Raw genomic sequence first — 8191 nt, 5'->3', positions numbered from 1 at the left:
GTTCATGTATTTTATAAATGTATCGAGTGCCTACTCTTATGCTCAGCACTCTGCTGTGGATAAAGTGATGAACAAGTCAGAAAGTACTTGTACTACTGAGAGAATTCAAGAGATGGGGCTAGGAGGGAAAAGCAGAGGAGAGATCACACAGGGTGTATAGGCCAGTTTAAGAAGGTTTCTTGTAAAATCAGGGACTTTTAGATAGATCAGTGATTGGTTCTTAGTTTTTTTGTTTATTTCAGGAAATATCATTTGGCCACTGAGTGGAAAATAGATTGTAGGGGGCAAAAATAATAATGAGATAGCTTGAATTATTTAACTTAGCACACATTTGACATCTGGAGATTATTTCAATGATCCCAGTGAGAGGTGTTGGTGCCCCAGACTAGGATGAATATAATGGGATATCAAAAACATTCTATTTACATATTTAGAGGTAGAACTAAGAGGATTTGCTGCAAGATGGGTAAGTGAAGTAAGGAAAACAAAAGACAAATCCAAGTTTTTTGCCTAAACAATTGGGTGGATGGAGATATCACAGTCGAAGATGGAGAATAGTGGAGAAGTGGGTTTGGGAGAAAATAATGATGGGTTCCACCTGTAACATACAAAAGAGAGATGTTAGACATCCAGGAGATGGTTGGGACTAAAGAGAACTTAAAAGTATGTCCCAGTTTTCTTCCTTGTTCTAGTCTAACCTTGAAATGTCATTTAAATTTCTATTTATTCATCAGTAAAATAGATATTTTAAAAATATGTTTAAAATAGAATTTGCCACATATTTGTCAATGCTTTAAAATCCTTTTTAAAATCTCTTCCCCTAAGACGTGAAAATGTGACATGGAAAATCTTTGTTTTTATAAAAATAACTAGTGCAATGAACACAAAAACATAGTCTGTTTATAGACTTCTAGTTAAAAAGAGAGAAATCATAAAAATTATATCACTTAAAGCTAATACATATTTCTTATTATAAAATTAACTTGAAGTTATTGGACAGTTCTTTTTACTTGAGTTGAAAGCAAATTTTCACTTTAAGACAAAAATAGTTACTGCCAAAATTAGACAATTATGGATATATAGCAGAAAATAAACATTTGAAAACAGTCTGGCATATGCCTATGTCCCAAATTTATACACGCTCTGAATATTTCATACCTCCTCCTTAAGACAAATACAAAGTTTATGTCGAATTATTCTTTCTTTACAAAGGTGCCTCTACATTTAAGCCCAGATCTGATAATACATATACGTCCCATGTGTAATAATGAATATTCATATGAATCATGCCAAGGAGGCTATAAAAGAAATTACATCATTCTTTTTTTTCCCTTTTCTTGCCTCATGAGATTTTCCTCTAATTGACCACATAGAGATAAGAGTAGCCTGGTTGAGGCATGTTACTGGATTTGCCAAGATTGATTTAACTTTTCTAGCTCAGAGGCAGCGGCCTCCTCCCTTTCTTCCGCCTGTTCATTGACCCATTGTAGAAAAGTAGGCTCCTACCCAGTGCCTGAGACAACGAAGATCAGCTTTCACATCTCCCATGCGGAAAATGGTACCATTTATATTGATCAGTACTGAGTGAAATATAGTACTCTAGAAAGCTAAAAACCCCTCTTATGCCGGTAAGGATGTTTGGCAGTGTTTGAATAAGTGTGAGGGAGCATGAAAAATGTTAACACGAAGAAATGCCTGCCCCGAATCATGTGGCAGCCATCACAGAGAACTCGCGAGATTTAACTTACCACACACTTGACTCAAGGGAATTCTCCATTCACCTTCATTTATCACACGATGAAGCCACTTCATCACACATTATGAGCATGCGTTCCTTAGTCTCTCTTTTTCTGTGACTAAAAAGGTATTTCTTTCTTCTTGGTAAAGAAAACAGAGATTCTTTTGAATAATATGTCCACACTTACTTTTCTCTTGCTGTAAAATGTACTGTGTTTGTTTACATATTAACCTGAAAAAAGAAATTTCTGGGGGGAAAGTATTGTTATGTCTAAGAATAACATTCAGATATATTCCTGCTTCTAAAGTTTCTAAATTATTTAGGGAGTCAAATTTTAATAACCAGAAATACTCCAAAACTCAAAGTCCTATTTTAATAGAACTAATTTTTTTCTAAATATTGAATTAAAACTGTACTGGTATTACACACAATCACAATGATGAGGTTAGAGAGATTTCCCCATTGTCCTTGTCAGGATAGATCACAGGGAAGTTTATAAGACTCAACATTTTACTGTATCTTAGAGTGGCCTGAGGCCCTGAATAGCAAACAAAGCTTTTCTGTTTACAGAACATATCAAGTTGCACGGTTATCTTTGTGGTCCCAGGGACCAAAATGGTGGGGGGAAGTGGTACAGGGATGATATGGGGCAATTTTCCACCCCACCTTCTTTCTCAATCACCTACATCCACCTCTCTCTTTCCCTTTCACACTACAGTCTCACCTTAAATAATCTCATTCATTCCTAAAGATTCACCTGCTTCCTGGGGTGCCTGGGTGGCTCAGTCAGTTAAGCATCTGCCTTTGGCTCAGGTCATGGTTTCAGGGTCTTGGGATTGAGCCCCATGTCGGGCTCCCTGCTCAGCAAGGAGTCTGGTTCTCCCTCTCCCTCTCCCTCTGCCTGCTGCTCAAACTGCTTGTGTGATTGCTTGCTCTCTTTCTCAAATAAATAAATAAATAAATAAAATCTTAAAAAAAGAAAAAGATTTATCTGCTGCCTATGTCTTGATTCCCAAATGTGTATCTCCAGATCTTTTTCTTGCATTCCAAGCTCATATATCTGACAATCTACAGCTCACCTCAACCTGGATCTCCACAGGCAGCACCAACTTAACTTCACCAAAATGGAACTCATTGTCTTTCTCCCTCCAAACCCTTCTGCTCCTGTATTCTCTATGACATACAACATGCCACACCTCATAGAAACCCAGGAGTCATCCCAGACTCCAAACCCTTCCTCCACCCACCTCTGTTGTCTGACTGCCTCTTGTTGGTTTGAAATTCTTAACATCTCTCGTATCCAACCCCTTACTAAACTACAATCATAGGATTTATATCTATGGATACAATTAGGCATAAAGAAGAATGTGGCCATATCCACATTGGGGGCAAAGGAGGTTGGGAATGCCATCATGGAGGGGGTGATCCTTCAGCTAGGGCTTAAAAGGAGGTAGGTATGGAGGCCATTCCAGGCAGTGGTGGCAACATAACAAAGGGTTGGACAAAACAAAATTACAAGCCTTTCATTTTGACTAGGACGTAAAGCTGAGTACAATGGGGAAAACCTGGCAAGAGTGGAAGGTGAATCGGTAAGCAGGGCCTCGGGAGTGTAGGTTATTCCAGGGACTTAAGCAGAGGAACAATATGATCAGACCTGACTTTTAGAAAGCTCTCTGGCGCAGGATGGAGGGTAGATGAGACAGGCACAAGGCTAGAAGAGAAGGTTGTTCTATAATCCCTGTAACAGGAAGACCCGTCTAAACTACAAGGGATAACAGAAAGAGGCTGTGTTGAAAACCTGTGGTCTGAAGAGTAAAAGTATGGCCCACACAGTCCTTAGTGATATGACCTCTGAGCAGCTAGTTTACCTCTTCTCTCTCCACCCTGTGCCTGGCCCTCCACCTCCAGCCATAGTAACTGCTTGTGGTTTCCCACACACACTGAGTGTGCTCTTTTTTACCTCTGTGCCCTCTGCTCTATATATTTGCCTTTCCCCCTACACTTTTCCGTAAATGAGCAGCCATTACCTCTTCTAAAAAAACTCTGATTCCCCCTCAAATCCTAAGCTTCCTTCCCGCCCCAGTTCATCCTATGTCCTACCTTCCTGGGTGATCAGAATCTTCCCTTGTTTTCCCACACCATGATGATCCTCTGAACATTAACTGCACTCCTTTTCTGATTCAATTACTCAGTGCTTAACACGTACGAGCTTGTCTTTTTAATGTACTTTTCATCTGGATGGTTTTTAGTTCTTAGCTCCACAATTAAATTCCAAACCCCTGAGGGCAAAGTCAATGCCTTCCTGGTATTTGTTTGTTTGTTTGTTATTATAACGGAGGGAAAATACATCTATCATAGCTTCTCAGCCTTTTGGCTAAGATCAAGTGAAGATATATCTATCATCATACCTGGCTACACATTGTACTTAGCAAATAGTTTAAAAATGCTTATTGCCTTAATTATCTTTTCTCTCTCTCTTTCACACATACACACACACCCACATTTTTAACTCTCTTAATTGTATTGGATATTTGATGTCGTTGTAGTCCATGTCACACGAGTAGATTACAGGTAAGATCGTGTTATAAAGAAATTCTTTCCCATTCTTTCATCGACATGTGTCCAAAAGTTTGTGCAGCGTCTAGAATGGACATATGCTATACTGCTATGCACTGAAGTGTGTCTTCCCCAAATTTCTATGTCAAAGCCCCAACCCCCATTGTGACTGTACTTGGAGATGGGCTTTTAGGAGATGATTAAGGTTAAAAGAAGTCATAAAGCTAAAGTCCTAATCTGATAGGATTGAAGATATAAGAAGAGGAAAATTTTCTTTCTCCCTACACACACATGTTCCAAGAAAAGGCAGTGGGAAGGCACAGTGAGAAGGGGGACACCTGCAGGCCAGGAAGAGAGCTCTCACCAGAACCTGACCATGCTGACACCCTGATCTCAGACTTCTAGCCTCCTGAACTGTAAGAAGACAAACATCTTTTGTTTAAACCACCTGGTCTATAGGATTTTGTTATGGCAACCCGAGCTGACTAATACACATACCAAAGTTAGGGCTGTCAGAAAGTTTCAGCGTTAGGCATTCCAGATCATGTAGAGCTTCTAAGGCTCCTCAAGAGGAGTCCATTTGAAAAATAATCTTCGATGTTAAATGCCATCACACTTTCCTCAATCTGGCAATTCACAGCTTATACATTCAACACAGATAACAATAGATGATATGGTCTTAGCTGAGAAAAGGAAAATTTTAAGTGTAAACTCTCAGGTAGTAGTTAATGAAAATGCTTGAGAAAAAAAAATGAAAGAAAATTCTTGATAAGACAGTTAATTCAAATGCACTCTTTCCTTGAAGGTCAGACTGTGGTTTCATTCTACCTAAATGATGGCAATCAATTCCCAGTGGGTTATTAAATAGGACATTTAGTTACGTTCAAGATATTGGAAAAGAGGCCATAGTTCTCATGGAATAGCATCACAGATATCTAAGACCACACAGAAAATGAATGATTTTGGAAAGCCAGGACTCTATTTCAGCACAAATTAAAACTATTCTCTTGGGTGTACCCACAGAGAAAAAGAACATGAAAGGAAAGACATCTTAAAAGTTTTCTTCCTAGCGTGCCTGGGTGGCTCAGTCATTAAGTGTCTGCCTTTGGCTCAGGTCATGATCCCAGGGTCCTGGAATTGAGCCCCGCATTGAGTTCCCCACTTGGTGGAAAGCCTGCTTCTCCCTCTCCCACTGCCCCTGCTTGTGTTCCCTCTCTAGCTGTGTCTCTCTCTGTCAAATAAATAAATAGATCTTTAAAAAGAAAAAAAGTTTTCTTCCTATGGACCAAATAAATTCTTGGTATACTTGTTGAATTTCTAGTGCAAAGGTGTGGTAGATGTTATCTAGCCAAAGAGAACAGAAATGCTTTCTACAATACTCCCTCCCATCAGATAGTGCAGTAGCCTTCTCTTGAATACGCCCACGACAGTCAAACTCCTTAACATCCATTGTTGAACACTAAATCGTAGGATCTTAAGTTTAACCAAATCATGCTTAAAAATGAAAAGAACCTTCTTTTGCAAATTCCTCTGAAGCAGGATAAATTATGATAATTTTGTGGCTGTTACATCTCCACAAAGGCCCTTCAAATATTTAGAGAGTGCAATAAAAGTCATGCCCAGGTTAAACATAGCCTATTCCTTCTCTGCCCTCTTGGTCCAACTCCTTTGTATACATACTTATGTTAATTTTTTGGTTTTATTACAGTGAGGAAAAATTAAGCCTCTAAATTATCACTTTAATATATAAGACTACAAAAGTGATTAATAGCTTTTAAAAGTATTGCCAGTAGAGCTCAGCCCCTTTTTTAAAAAGTAAATTTGCAAAGAAAAATTAGAAATATGCCATGGGCTACCATGGGAGAAGGGAGAGTCTCACTTTCTCTTTAGAGCTTCCCTTGATCACTAATTACTCAGATCAGCTACAGAACAACTCAACATGAGGGGTGGGAACAGGGGAAAGAATGAAGATCCCCTGCAAAATGAACACATGAGTTTACTGTCCCACGGGATTCTCAAAGGAGTCCAGGAACTGAAAAAGGTTAAGAATCACTGAGAGAAAAAGTCTTCAATAAACCTGAGACTCTAGAATAAAAAGGGTTAAATGTATTAAGTATCACCAAGTTGGTTTAGGAATAGAAATAAGGAGATTTCATTGGACTTTCAACCTCTGTAGACAATGGAAGGTGTTTGTTCGGTTAACTGTTCTAAAAACGACTTCCTGACAAGCAGTGGGCTGCAATACTTGCTCACAATAGTCTACATTTCCCACACAAGCCACTGAGAAAATCCTGATTTCCGTGGACTGTTTCTGAGGAGTGCCATTTTTTACACTCAAGAAAAGGAGTGGGAGGGAGGAGGAAAACACTGCTTTCAATTCTCTTACAATCTATTTTTAACACGCCCAAGGTTTTGAGCTATTAATGTAAGGAGGCTAGATTCAAAAACAAAACAGTAGGGCAGTAAAGGTCCAGCGTGGAGGGAGTGATGCTGATTCCTTTAGGACGCCAACAGCTGTTTCAATATCACATGGATGTTTACAATAATCATCACCATACATTTAATCGGAGGAAATCTTGATAAAAAGCAAATATGTCACATGAATGGGTTAGCTTTTCCCCTGATATTATTTTTTCATGGTCTATTGTGGTGTTTCATAACTCTCTGCTGCCCATCCACTGAATTTTATTTTTTACATGCTTATCAGGAGAAATTTCTCAATCCTCTACCCTAGTGGTGCTCTAGAATTTGTTTTTTGTTTTTTTCATGAAACAATTAAATCTATAGATTTGATCACCATAGTTGGGATTCGGGAATGGTACTGCCTGCTACAACAGTCAGAGAATAGCTTAAGCTAGTGTAGCATCATTTAAGTTCAAGATGCACCAAATTTTATGACACTGTAGTATACATATAGTAATGCTCTGACACTAAATTTCAAAATGACAATGCAATCAACAGCCATGAGTTAGTGGAAAGCTGAAAACCTTAGGCATATTAGTTTTTAATTATTTTTTGCAAGTTCTCCCTCTCTTCATTTTCCAGAAGGCCAGCATGCCAGCCTTCCTACTGGTTAACTAAACAGGTATGAATTATGAAAATTATAATAGTAGTAAAATAGTAATAGAAAAATATAAGCATATAAAAGTAGTAGTAATAGTATAATAGTGGTAGTAGCAACAGCATAATACCAGCTGAATCTGTTAAACATTCAATGATGATCCAATACTGAGTACTTTAGAAAAGACATCTCATTTAATCCTTAGTTTGTTTGTTTTTTTCCACTTACAGATGATAAAAGTGAGGTTCAGGAAAGTTAATTACTTGATAAGGCAATACTGCTAGTAAGTGGTAGAGCTGAAATTCAAATCACATTCATCTTACTCCAAGTCCCCATGTTCTTAACTCCTATGATACTACTTTTAACCATAGTCCTGGTATACCCTGTGAATCACAAAAAATTTCTATCAAGCAAGATAAAACACTTTCTTAGAAAAACTTACCTGGCACTGGGACTCAGAATTTACTGCTCAGCCTCTCTAGTCTTCCAAATGAGGTGAAGAAGGAGGGAAAAAAGAGGGTAGGTGAATGGAGAAAATACATCATCCAATGGCTCTCATTCTGCATAGTCAGTGTCTTCTTTTTTTCATGGTCATCTTAGTCTTGAAGCTATCATCCAGTCTAGGAGAAGAAACTTTATGCAATTAATCCAGCTCCTCTGAAAGGAGTTTAATAATACCAAACCATCCTACTAGTATGGTTACTGCTATGATTGTATCAGCATACTGACTTGTACCCTATAGAATAGAATAATGACATTTCTTAACCAGGGTTTATTTATTAGACTCTTTAATGTACCTGTATCATAATTGTATAGGTATACTAAAATAATTCATT

The 8191-nt window shown here is 38.2% G+C and overlaps 1 long non-coding RNA gene across 1 annotated transcript; it reads right to left on the bottom strand.

The window, feature by feature from the left end:
* Nucleotides 1-322: 322 nt before the first annotated feature.
* Nucleotides 323-7971, bottom strand: LOC114210950 (uncharacterized). The gene is made up of 3 exons (XR_003609624.1): nt 7798-7971; nt 1749-1877; nt 323-598 (listed from the first exon to the last, which is right to left on the bottom strand). It is a non-coding gene; the product is annotated as an uncharacterized LOC114210950 (long non-coding RNA).
* Between the last annotated feature and the right edge of the window lie 220 nt (nt 7972-8191).

This window comes from Eumetopias jubatus, unplaced genomic scaffold (assembly GCF_037043125.1).
Source record: "Eumetopias jubatus isolate StellerSeaLion01/CBP00866 unplaced genomic scaffold, mEumJub1_p1.0 scaffold_8, whole genome shotgun sequence".
NCBI lineage: Eukaryota > Metazoa > Chordata > Mammalia > Carnivora > Otariidae > Eumetopias > Eumetopias jubatus.
This window is presented reverse-complemented; position numbering and strand designations above follow the sequence as displayed.